This window comes from Lissotriton helveticus, chromosome 1_1, assembly GCF_964261635.1.
Source record: "Lissotriton helveticus chromosome 1_1, aLisHel1.1, whole genome shotgun sequence".
NCBI lineage: Eukaryota > Metazoa > Chordata > Amphibia > Caudata > Salamandridae > Lissotriton > Lissotriton helveticus.
In genome coordinates this window covers 1,321,446,680-1,321,459,216 of record NC_136057.1, presented here as the reverse complement: position 1 = coordinate 1,321,459,216, position 12,537 = coordinate 1,321,446,680, and the positions used below count along the sequence as shown (strand labels likewise).

The 12,537-nt window shown below is 39.8% G+C and overlaps 1 protein-coding gene and 1 long non-coding RNA gene across 3 annotated transcripts in view; both read left to right on the top strand.

Annotated features, from left to right (window-relative positions):
* Nucleotides 1–11,115, top strand: part of LOC144823436 (uncharacterized) — a 29,568-nt gene extending 18,453 nt beyond the window's left edge. The window contains exon 2 of the long non-coding RNA XR_013608793.1: nt 7,655–11,115. This is a non-coding gene — a long non-coding RNA (uncharacterized LOC144823436). The remainder of the gene's footprint in view (nt 1–7,654) is intronic.
* AKAP8 (A-kinase anchoring protein 8) overlaps nt 1–12,537 on the top strand; it is a 925,614-nt gene that overhangs the window by 19,256 nt on the left and 893,821 nt on the right. The window lies entirely within an intron of this gene.

Sequence of the window (12,537 nt, the reverse complement as noted above, 5' to 3'; positions counted from 1 at the left end):
TTAACCTGTTTATGGCAGACCTTTCTTCAGAATTAAACAACAGTACCTCTCATGCACCTAGGCTAGGTGGGCTGCCACTCTCTAACTTACTGTATGCTGACGACGTCGTCCTAATTAGCCAAACTCCAATTGGGCTTCTGCACTTGCTAAATACAACTGTCAATCATGCAGCATCTAACGGTTTAACCATCAACCTAGATAAGTCAAAGATCATGCTCTTCAACCCGAAAAAGAACACAACCAGGTTTCACTGGAACCTGGCAGGTGCACCCCATGGAAGTCGTGGCAGAATATAAGTATCTAGGGGTGATACTTGATGGGAAAGATACTTTCAAGCCTCAAAAAGAAGCCATAAAATGGAGAGGAAACTCCATAGCAGTAGCTCTAAAATCTCTGAAACTTAAAACTGCTGGGCCAAGCTTTTACCCCTTACTACAAGTTCTACAAGCAAAGTTAATCCTAGCTATTACATACGGGACCGCGTGCCTCAGGTGAAAAGATGAAGACACTTTGGAACAAACTGTGCTAAGATCAGTAAGAATAATCTTTAGCCTACCAAATTATGTCACCCGCACAAATCAGGCTGGAGCTTGGTCTACAGTCACATAAAATAGCTCGAAATGCTGCTTATGTGAATTGCTGGTTTAGGATCAGAAGCTCCGATAAGTGCTCTCTGAATTTCCATCTATGGAAAGAGATAAACTTAAGCAGAGCCTGCACCCCAAGAAATGACCGCATCCAGAAACCGTCTAGGCCTGAAGGAGCTCTGGGCAACTATGGGAACGCAGAACTGTTTAAAATCTTTAGTAAATAAGACAGTAAAAAAGCTCTCAGCACTCGAAGACAAAAAAGCGCTCAGGAGAAGGGCTCACGGTGGGTGCGTGCTGCAGAGCTATACAACACCTGGCCTGCAAAACTACCTGCGTGCTGGCTTCAGCAGGAGGCTAAAAGAGAAATATCACCGGTTTCGACTGGGAATACTTCCTGACCTCCAGCATCTTCCACCATAGAAGCGATACGCAGAAATAACTCAGTGCCGCCTCTGCTGGAAAGCAGAAGAGAGCATTATGCATGTGCTATGCATATGCCACGGTGTGGACCTAGAACAGCGCTTGTTTTTTAAAACAATCTTTAACACCAAGAGGATAAGAACCTGCAGGCAAGCAGTGAAGGCTTGCTTTGGTGGAGGAGACATACAGCTGGCATGCCGGTTTGTACAATTCATGGGTTTAGTAGATGAGAAAATGGAGATCCAGCTCCAATTAAGGGCTTACCATCCCTGACCTGAGATTGTTTTTTTTTCTTTTTTATACCAAAATCTTTTCGCCATCACTTTGAAAACTATTGGGCATTGGGAAGGTCCGGTCCTGTAGTATCTCTATTATAAAAAAATTGATACAAACCTGATAAATGAAACTTTTAATTCTGCGACTTTTAAATATAAATGCAATTCATGAACTCTTTTAAATGTTTTTATATCGCATGTTTCGGACTAAGGATTGACCATAGCTCATTTGATGAAATAGACACTCAGTCGGAGGAAGGCACAAGCCAGCTGAAAAGGAAACGCTGGGTTAGGCCAAATTCTCCCAAAGCTCTTTCCTTTTATTGTTTGCATAAATGATGAAATTGCAGTGCATTTTCTTTGAGTTCTTGACTTGAGCAATTTCCCTTTGTAAAGGTTTTTATTAACTTATACAATAAATTATTTACTTTACTTACTGATGTCGTGATGCAGTAACGGAAAACTCGGAGAGGCCCTGAAATGCTGGTAATTGATTTGACTTACTAGCAAGAAGGAGTCTCTGAAAATGTCCTGTTTGACCATATCATTTTACTCCTTTGACAACTGAAACCAAAGGAATGCGACAAGCAATCATAAACTTGGCAGCTATGTGCAAGCTATCGGTTTGCTAAAGATCTATTGTGAATTTACAGTTGGCTTACATCCCGTCCATTCCTTACCATTGGTTGGCCTTATTTTCAGACTATTTTGCTTGCTTCTTATTCAGTAGCATCTTGTATTTGTTTCTCCCCTGGTGCATAGCCTCTTTATCATTCTTTCCTTAGATGACTTGTAGACTTCCACTGTTCACTTGTCTTTTCCCCGTCATACCTCCTGCATTTCTTGTTGCTCTCTTCCAAGTGTGCCATCCCCCGCCAACCCTTCCACGTTCTGCTATTCTTGATTATGTGCTCCTCACCCTGAAAACCACCTCACCCCTGTGCTCTGTATGGCTCTCTCCATGTGCTTCCCCTGCCCCACTCTGTTGTTTTCTGACTTGTACGTTTCCCCTTCCCGTAAAATGCCCCCCACCCGCCCTTTCACTTGGGTGCTTCTCCTGCAACAGTGCAATCTGTGTTGGTCTCCAATATGAGCTCCCCAAAAATACCCCCATGCTGCTCTCTCCCTTGTGTACTTTTCCCACAAAACTCCAGCCAAAAAGGTGAGACCCATTGGTTTTGCAATGCTTGTGCCTATGTTCTTACCTCTGACCTGTTCCTGTATCAAATCATCGTTAGGTGGCTTAGAAGTTCTAATGCTTCAAAATACAGTTAGAGTAAAAAGAAAGTGGGGACACCCAATATACCCTTGGATGCTTGGGAAATATAATTATAGAGCGTTAACTGTGCCTACAAGGGATTTCATTCACAGAGTTAAGTTAAACCATTTATAATACTGACTTCATTGTTGAGTCCCAAAGAGTGGCTAAATCTTGAACAATCTGTACGTCAATTAGCTTACTTGCGTATTGATAAATCATCAATAAACAATTTCAAGCACAGGTGTAAACTTCTCAAATTATAAACTCATTTAATATGAATGGACAAATGAAGGGTACACAGAATATACTGATAGAACACAATGACCGAGGTTGATGGATTGTTTTAGAAATATTAAACCTTCAGGTCATTAGTGTTAACATCTATTCCAGAACAATAACAAAATAGAGAATGAATCTGAAACCAACAGAAAACAATTCCGTAGGTGATAAATCTCTGAATGAAATAGATGAGCTTGTTGACGTTTCGGTCTTGGTGGCAAATATGTCCGTTAGACCATCTTCAAACTATGAAAGAAGAGTAATAATTGACCCTTATGTCTGGTCAAACAAATGTATAAAGCCAGGTGGATCACAGAAATCTGGACTTCCAGGTCACAAACACAGGAGTAAAGACTTATTTGAAGTCTTGATAAGTGTCCCTACTAATGGACATGAAAAACGCAGTCTAAATGGATCTGCTACAGGTGGTATTCGCTTCCGTCAAGCTACACGTGCAGGGCAAACGCTCCTCTAGGATACCGCTATGACTTCAAAACTGGAAACTACTGACTATTCTTATGAAATAGAGGTGGTCTAAATGGGCCTTCGGAATATCCACAATGATTGTTCATGCAAGAGATTTGCATACACATTGGAATATGAGTGGTTAATTGCATATTTATGTGTTCTATTCAAAATCTGATGGTATGCTGTTTCAGAGGAATGTTGGTGAGTGCCTGTAGTTTGGAAGAGTCTTCATCTTTTTGTGTTGACACCAACCACCGGCTCACTTAGATGAACCTTTAATAATGTGCTTTGGTTCTTGTTTTGTTCATCACCTCTACAGCATGGTGGTGTAGCATTCATAGTACGTTCTGTACATAATGCACATATTGTTAGAATTATTGGAACTTACCAGAGTGAGGTTGATTGCATGGAGTATTGAGATGAGCATTTCAAGTTATGGTCTTGCATATAAGACAACTAGTTTAAGCGCTGCTGTTGCCTCTGGCCTCCTGGAGCACCTAGCACCATTAAAATGGCCCACACTGTTGTGCATAAGAACTATATGGGCCGAACAGTTTCATAATAGCTCCTCAGGGAGGACGACTTCGGTAGGTGAAATAATAGGATCTGATGTGTGACGGGTCTTTGTCTGGTAGGTCTGCATGGTTCTCTGCATGCTTCCTATATATTTTGTGCTCATTGTCAGCTCTGGGGATACAGCCAGACTAACCTCGGATGTGTTTAGCTTTGCATTAAATTAAGGCTTCCCTAGGCAAACTCCGTGTCCCATTCTGTGTTTCCCTTAATCGTGAGTTCAGATGAAAATACAGTAATACTTCTTTCATGTGGTTAGTATTAAAAGGAACCTTTAACCATTAAGGAAAGATGCATTTTCAAGTATACATATTTCCTTGACTACTCAAGTAAAGAACGTCTGCATTATATCTTCCGGTAGGGGATTTCTTATTCATTAACATAATTGCGCAGATAGTCACCTGGATCTTCAGGAGGGTCAACTGTGACTAGTAGCACTTTGAAAATACTTTATTTCAATACATTTAAAGGATTGTTTTTTCATTAGCAGTTTGATAAAGTACTAGCTGCCTCTTAACAGTACTTATCAGCGAGGCTGCAACACATTTGTTTCCTAAAATACTTACTGAGCTGGCACTCTCCGGGCAGTGCTGAAGGATGATTTGCCTGTTTGAGATAACGAGGTGCCTTGATTTCCCAAAACTCTGATGTTGCATGGCCTGGATGATGGAGTTAAGGAAGATCCAGTTTATTCACCTATCTTTATTTGATGTCTGTTCAGGCACCTGTTGACTCTTACAGACATCTACCTCAAGGAATTTAATATCACAGAGCATAGTGTGTATGCACAGGCTGACTGACCCTAAATGATTTAATAGTCGTATAAAACATTTGTTTGTTGCCCAACTCAATGGTACTCATTTTGTTGGACTCTAGAGGATGAAAGGCTATTTGAATCCCACAGGACTTGCCCCTGTGGAAGTTCTATTTAGAGGCACCCCACTGGGTCAGTGAGCCAAAGAGGAGTCATGATTCCCATCTTTGAATTCATAGGGCTATATAAGTAAAAGCTGCAAAAAGAATGCTGACTATTTGTCTGTAATGAAGATCTTTCTTATGCCACATTCTTTGACACTCCAGTTATCTGCATAACTGTGATGCAAGGCATATGTGTTTTCCATAGCTAGTCAAATAGGGATGGTGTCTGGGAGAACGTGTTGGTGTCACGTGAAACCAGTCAGTAAGCATGAAGGCAAGAGAGTATCACTAAATCTTTCAAGCGGATACCTGAAAAGGTGTTACTTCTAACAGGAGCCTTACTCTTTTTTGTGCTTAAAATTCTTATAACCTTCAGCAACAAATGTATATTTAATTGTCCTAATTTTGTTTCAATAACGTTACCTCTCTTATAACAGTTCTTGAAATGTCACATATTCTTTTTGTGGCATTGATGTTCCGTAGGTCAGCAGGGAGGGCTTTAATAATTTGGGTTTAAGTTAATGTGTTCTCGTATTGTGAATTAATAGATTCTATTTTGCCCACTAAAGCGACCTCTAGGTCTCGTCAACCCCAGGGATTTTGCTAGTAGGTAGTTGCTTGCTATTAACAAGTATTTCTTGCCCAACTACACGTATTTGGTGCAGTGATTGCGTGATGGCTCACCCGTAAGGACTGTATTTTTCTTCCTCTTGCATGCATTTCAAGAACACAGTTATGCTATAAGCATTTCATAATTGTGACCATCTCAATGGCTGTGTGGTCCCAATCAAAAATTAAACATCAATTAAACATGGATGCTGAAAATATGTTTGGCGACTCAGAAAGATACTTGCTTGTTGCTTTTTATTTGTTATTGCTGGTAGCAAATTTTTATGATAACTTTACAATATTTTCTCTTTGATATTGCACAAAGACATTTTTTACCCCTCGATTTACTTAGCAAGGTTTACTTATATATCCTCATCATAATTGTTTTGTGTAGCCAATTAACGTGTTTTTATGTCAATTGAGATAAAGTAGGACTTGAGGTAATCGGGGATGTTAAAAAAGACAAATCGCTCTCCAGAACAAAAAGAAACTACTCATGTATTGTATGTTATATGTAGGGCTCGTTCTCTGCATTAGGATTATGACGCCTGAAATCTCATATAAAGACTTTTATTGTGGGAATTAGTATTCAGGTTATGGTAGTCAAAAGACTGGTGTGAGAGGTGGGATGGCTGACTAAGTGCTGGCATGTCTTGATGAACAAAACCTTTATGAAAGTTGTCGGGAATTGCGACTAATCAAATGGTAATATGTATGTGAAATGTGGTTTTGTTGCGTATCTTTATTGAAAGGAACTGAAATGTGTGGATTAATGGGGCAACTCACAGGTATCCACAATGGTGTATAAAACAGGCGGATGTTATTTAATTAATAATTTTAACAAGCAATTTTGTGTTGCCTAAAATTGTGGTAGTAAAACTTGAGTGTTGCTATATAACCCCATTGAATATGTTTGCATCGCAAATTTGATGTTTGTGTGTGATTACAGCAAGATTGCAGTAATCATAATACAAGTACATCATTTGCTATTTTTTGAGGGTTAAAGAAGAATGTGATTGTCATTCAAATTGTTAGGGAAGTGTCAGTTATCGGTTTCCCTTTGCATGAATGTTGGTGGTTTGAAACTGTATGCTCCCAACAGTGTTTCTGAGACACGAAGGTCAAAGATCACATTTTGTTAAGATGGGCTTGTGCTTATTTGGTGAATTGTAATATTTTTTTTCTGAATTGACCTAATTTGCAGACGGACAATTATAGTAAATTATCTGCTTGTTTCATCATATTTGAAGCAGTGCTACAGTAGTGAACACTTCAATCAATTTGCTTTGTACCTGCATTGCAAGCGAAGAACATATTGGTGACTTCATTGTGGATGAGTTGTGGGAAGGAGTTTTTTTTAGCTCCAACTGCCCCTTCTCCATCCTTTGATCACATGGTGCTGGGCCATCAAAATAATGGGCAACAAAGGTTTCGTTTATCGAAATAGTTTGCATTTTCCTGGCTCTGTTACAGTCCTAACAGGTGCACCAACATTTTATTTGTGCATGTATTGTGGAAGGTAAGTTTGAGGGCACCATGGAGGGATTCCTTTTTTCCCTCTTGTATTGAGTTGTCAAAGCCTTTGCCCGATTAAGTACATCCTATATTTGGAGGTTACAGGCCATTGGCCTATTTAGATGGAAGCTCCATTTGACTTCCTCGAAACATGATTCTAGCCGTGTTTATTGATGATCTCTTGTTGTTCTCTTATCTTTCACCCTTGAGCATTCAAGGAACAGCACTTTTCAGAAGGACTTCTAAATTGAAGAAGTCAAGAGGGCAAACTTAAGCTCTGTACTTTCACTTCTGACCTGGAAATCTGTGTTGTAAAGCATTCTTTCCACTGTGAGGGACAGACCTATACCTCTCTTGAATGCTTTCAAAGAGCCAGATATTCCCTTTGTAAAACCCCACCCTCTTCTTTGCCTGCCTCCCAGCTACTGATCGTTGGGTTATGAACAGACCTGTACAAAGTCTGTAATTAAAGCTCATTTCCTTAAGAGGTGCCCCTTATCAGGAAGGTGGCGACTAGAGGAATGAGTATAGACACAGTGAATTAGTCTGTAGTATTCACTTCCTGAAGTGTTACAGATCACTTCCCGTCTTTTTAGACAGTACTTTGGGAGTGAATTTTCAGCTACCATGGATTCACTCAGGCTTCAGAAAAGCCGTAATCTTATGAATGACACATTATTCATCCCTCCCAACGATACCCACCTGTGGTGGAAAACATGTGGGTGATTCTGTCTGTTCTCTTACAGCTGAAAAAGGAGTGTGTCACGCGGACTGCAGACAGAATGATCTGAGAGGAGCATCATCTCTGGGAGTTACTTGAGGACGCCACCTTACCACGAGTCTAACCGGAAAGAGCCAGTACTTCATCTTAGGAGCTGGGTTCTTTTGTGGACATTGATCTCGGATGAAGAAGACGATGGCTGCTACTTTCTCCCTTTTATAGTTTTGGGTGGGTGAATCATATGTGGGTTGGTGGTTTTGTCCAGTGGACGATTTTGATTTTAAAAATGTTTGTTTTCTTGATGCATTGGGAGTAATATTCATCTACTTTGCTCTATCTGCCTCTTTGTCTCTCATTTCATTCTTGCTTCATTTTCTCTTCTGTTTATAGTAGAATTGGACCAGTACAGGAACCGTGGTTTAGTCTGGGAATAGCAGGGCATTATACATTAAGGTAGTGGCTCTACTTCAGAAGCATACATTCTCAATTGTATGCTGACATAACATTGATTAAATAGTTATGAATGTATAATTTGATAAAAAATACATTTAGGGGCATAAGATCTGCTGCGGTATTTTGGTACAACTGATGTTAGTGGTCTATCCCTATATAGCCACATTATCAATGGATTTCTAGTAGATGTAATCCTAATGAATTTCATTGAAACAACTTTGATATTTGGGGAAAAGCTGTTACGTCCACCAGATTGTACTTTTTTTCTAGCTCTCTTCTTGTGAGGTTAGTAATTAGGTGTGGCTCTTGCTCTTAGCTTATTGGTTCTTGCTCATAGACTTATATATCCATAAAACCTCAAATATGGTGCAAAATTATTTTCGGCTACCGTAAGATACTAAAATGAATGGATAAAATGGCTTAAGGCATTTTAGAGCCTGCAACCTTTTGGGTACTGAACTACCTGCTCATCTTATGTATGGTTCTTTTTCAGTTTGGACTGCGCCTTTGAGTGGAACATTCAAGGCAATCACCAGTTACCCCCAATACAGACTAATGATAACAAAGTCTCCGGTGTTGTTAGGCAGCAAACTTGTTTTGGAACACGTAGATGTGTTTTGCCTGGGGTTCTTATAGCACAACCAGAGAAGAACTGGTGTCTTGACAAATTATGTTTTGAGTTGGCAGGCGAGTCGAGCAACACTTTTTAACTTAACCAAATGGAACATAGTCAGTTGGGGGTGGGGAGTGGGTGTCGGGAAGGGGGCTGAATTGTACCTTGCTGTATGTCAAGTTGTATTTTTATCAAGCATCTATCCTCTGCACGTGCCAACACACGTGAAATACATGCCTGCTCATAAAATTATTGCTTTTGTAGATGTGTGAGCTTGTTAATCTGACTCAGTGGATGTGTACAGATATTTTTCATCCTCATACCCTGATCCAATTAGGCTCCGTTTTTATGATCACTCATTTATTAAATTATTGATGTTCGTGGCAGCTGTTTAAGAGCCATGGTTTAGTTTTTCAACACACAAGAATAGTGTCCTGCACACTTTTTGTGTTTTACCATATTTTTGACAGGGTAATTTTTTACCCTTCTTCCTCATTTTATTTGATGTGATGTTTATTTGTAGTCTTCATAGAATGTAAATAGATTATCACGAAAGAGACTATCATGCTTTCTCTGTGAATTGACCCATTTGTGAAAGGAAGCAAGCAAAAAAGCTGCATACAGCTCCCCTAGTCTGTGTGGTTTGGTTGCCGAATTCCCACACACGGGAAGACTGTCCTTTGTATATGAAAATGTTTGCAAGAACCTTGACGGTGCCTGGTTGAGTGGAGGATGATCTCAAGAAATCAGGATGCAGCAAGACATACGTGTGAAACTACAGCCAGAGAAGAGGCTCTTTCAGCAAGCAGTGCTCTCTGCTCCCTCAGTTGGACATCCAGGGAGAGCAGTCAGTGCAGGAAGCACTGCTATTCCAGACACTGCCACCCTCTTTCAAGGTCTAAGGCTGATACCCTTCCAAAACTTAAAACCCATCAAACTTGAGATGAAGTTTGGACTACCATTTAATGTTGAGAGCCCCTTCCATGTCAAGCAATTGCCAATTCATGTTGCATCCCTTTGGATATCTGAGCACTCTGCCTGAAGCCTCTCTTCATTTACATCACAGTACTTTGACATTGAAGCCATAGTGTTTGCCAACAATCTTTCAAGATCCTCCCTTTTATGGTAAAATGTACACCCTCCCTAGAATTTGTATACCAAGAGATTAGGTCATTGACTTCAATCCAAACAATGAGAAAAGTATGTCATCGTGCATCTTGTCATGCTTTCTTCTATCGAAAAAAATTATATTTGATGAAGACATTTTATCTGTCAGAGGTTCACAGGTTATTATGCGAGGAACCATAGACACGAAAATTCTATTCATATATGAAAACACCAGTAATGGTTTAATATATATTGCCCACGCCTCATGGAAATTATTGGCACTATCTTTAATCTCCTATGATGGATCACAATGACAAAAATCATTGTACAGAGTATAATCATTATTTAGATAAAGGGCAAAAAATGAAGACGCTTGTCATTAAATCAAAAAATCTTTCAATGGTTGCTTTAACACATTAACACCCCTATTCTGACTAGACTGTATCCTTGTTTAGTCTTATTAATGTTAGTAACCCAAGGCAGAAAAAGTACTTAATGACACACATTTACACATACCTGGAACATTGCTAATAGTCAAGTTTGTCCACTGAAGTCGGTAATTCCATGTCTTTCGCATCTTATAAGACTCTGCCCATATCACTCCCCAGAGACATCTTTCCCTTCTCTGGCTACAGATGTGCAATTCACGCAAGTCAAAAGGTGCATGTGCTAGCTGCAGACTTCTGCATGTTCTTCTGGCACTGGTCCGGCGTAAGCATCTCTGTCCACCCTTCAGATCCCGCCCTTCTCTGCCTTTGAAAGCAATTGCTTATATAGACTTAATCACTCCCCTTAATTAAGCATTAACTCCCCCGAGTTTCACATTGGTTAAGCTCCAGTTAACAATGATCTCACCTTACAATCTGGACAAACATGACTAGACGGGAACCCATTTTGTGATGCATCTTTTAATTCCTGACTCTTCTAGTTCAGACTCGGGTCATGGTACAGTTCAGACTAGAAATGTGACATGTGATTACCTTCTCTGTTCCAGCGTTTGTAATTGTAAAATGCACCTGTACTATCTCAATGTTTTGAACATATCCAAGAATCATGAGAAGCCATTCATTCTGAAGGATGCTTTATGCATAAGCTCTGGAAACCACATTTATAGTATGGTTTACATCAAAAACCTAGGCTGTTGTCCCAGTCCTTCCATGGCTCCAGTTATTACGGATTGTAGTTAAAGCCCTAGAATTCAGAAGGATACTCTAAACCAACTCCGAAATCACTTTGTTGTCATTCTGTTAACCAACTAATATTTTAGTCACGCATTAGTGTTCGGAAAATAAAAACATTTTGTTATTGCAGAAGCTCGTGTTAATACTGGGTCCATAATGCTAAAAGTAAATTTTATAATCGCTTCACCATGCTGTTGTAATGCATAAAACCCCACAGTGTTCTGAAATTTTGCAAGATCTCTACTTGTCCATGGGACAGGATGCTTCATAAATCTAATTGTCCTGTCTGTAGGATAGTTTATCAGCAGGGAGGGATGAGGAATTGAAGCGTCCGTTTCTTTCCCCAAGGGTGAATAATGGATTAATCAAAATTAAAACGGACACTTGTGACACTCCTCGACCATTGGCTAAGAAGTATGTTAGAGTACCCTCAAAAACTCAATGTTGTTGGAATGCGGTGTATATGTTTCCTCTGCCCCACATTGTAGTTATGGCAGTTATCATAGGGTATTCCAATAAGTAGTGATTTGCCAGCCTCATCCAGAGGCACCTCTGGTCTTAAAGTGCAGTGTCCAGAGATAGAAGAGGAAAAAAGTGTGAAATCAAATTATTGGAAAAAAGGAAAAAATGTTGGGAAGGACACCCAAAGTTTTTTAATGGAGGGTGAATTTCCACTGTTCTAAAAATGTTATTACTACATAGAGATCAAGTTACTGGATCTTAGGAGTATTGTGGTAAAATTGTCGACATGTTTCAGCTCCTACGGCCCGAGGGGTCTATGGAGCTTTCGTCAGGACTAACAAAACAGGAAGTGTTACTCACACAATTTGTGTAGTATCTTTTGTTGTGGTCGTTATTCGGATATTTGTTTTGAGTAAAACTGTTCCTCCAAATTCTGTAATGAGAGGAAGACATACATATACATATACACACTTTTCATTTGTATCGTATTGCAATCAAGTGAGGCTGGAAAGAAGTAAATAAACTTATTCACAAAGTAAACATTATGTTACAAAAGCAGTTGGAGGAAGGCGACTACGCCCTGGATTAAGGTAAGTATGCTAAGCAAGGACCCCTGATTTATGGTCCGAATTCATTATACAACATGAATTGATCAAAGATCTTGTATAAATTGGGGGTGACAGTCAGTGTGAAGGCATGCACTTAATCGCTACATATTCGTTGTTCACTGTGTTCTAGGTGATATCGTAGCAGTGATTACTCGGAAACATTCTCGATGGTTGGACAGAATAGGAGAACGAACTAGAGTAAAATATATAGTGACTCTTATGCTAAACACTGTAGCTCATACACCAAGTCATTTTTGAGAGGTTAAAAGGTTCAAAGTCAGCCGCTCGCAATTGTGCGCTAGTACGCCACTTGAAGTAGTTTAATAAGCGGGTTAATCGGGAAAACATATCAAAAATAGGAAGAAAAGGGGAAATCCTACCTGGGTCAGTAGAGCCAGTTTCTTCATCGGGGATTCCGCTAATAATTAGCCAGAGCTGTTAGAAAGGGGTGGGCGAGTTATTATTGGAGTGACTTGCTCGTCTT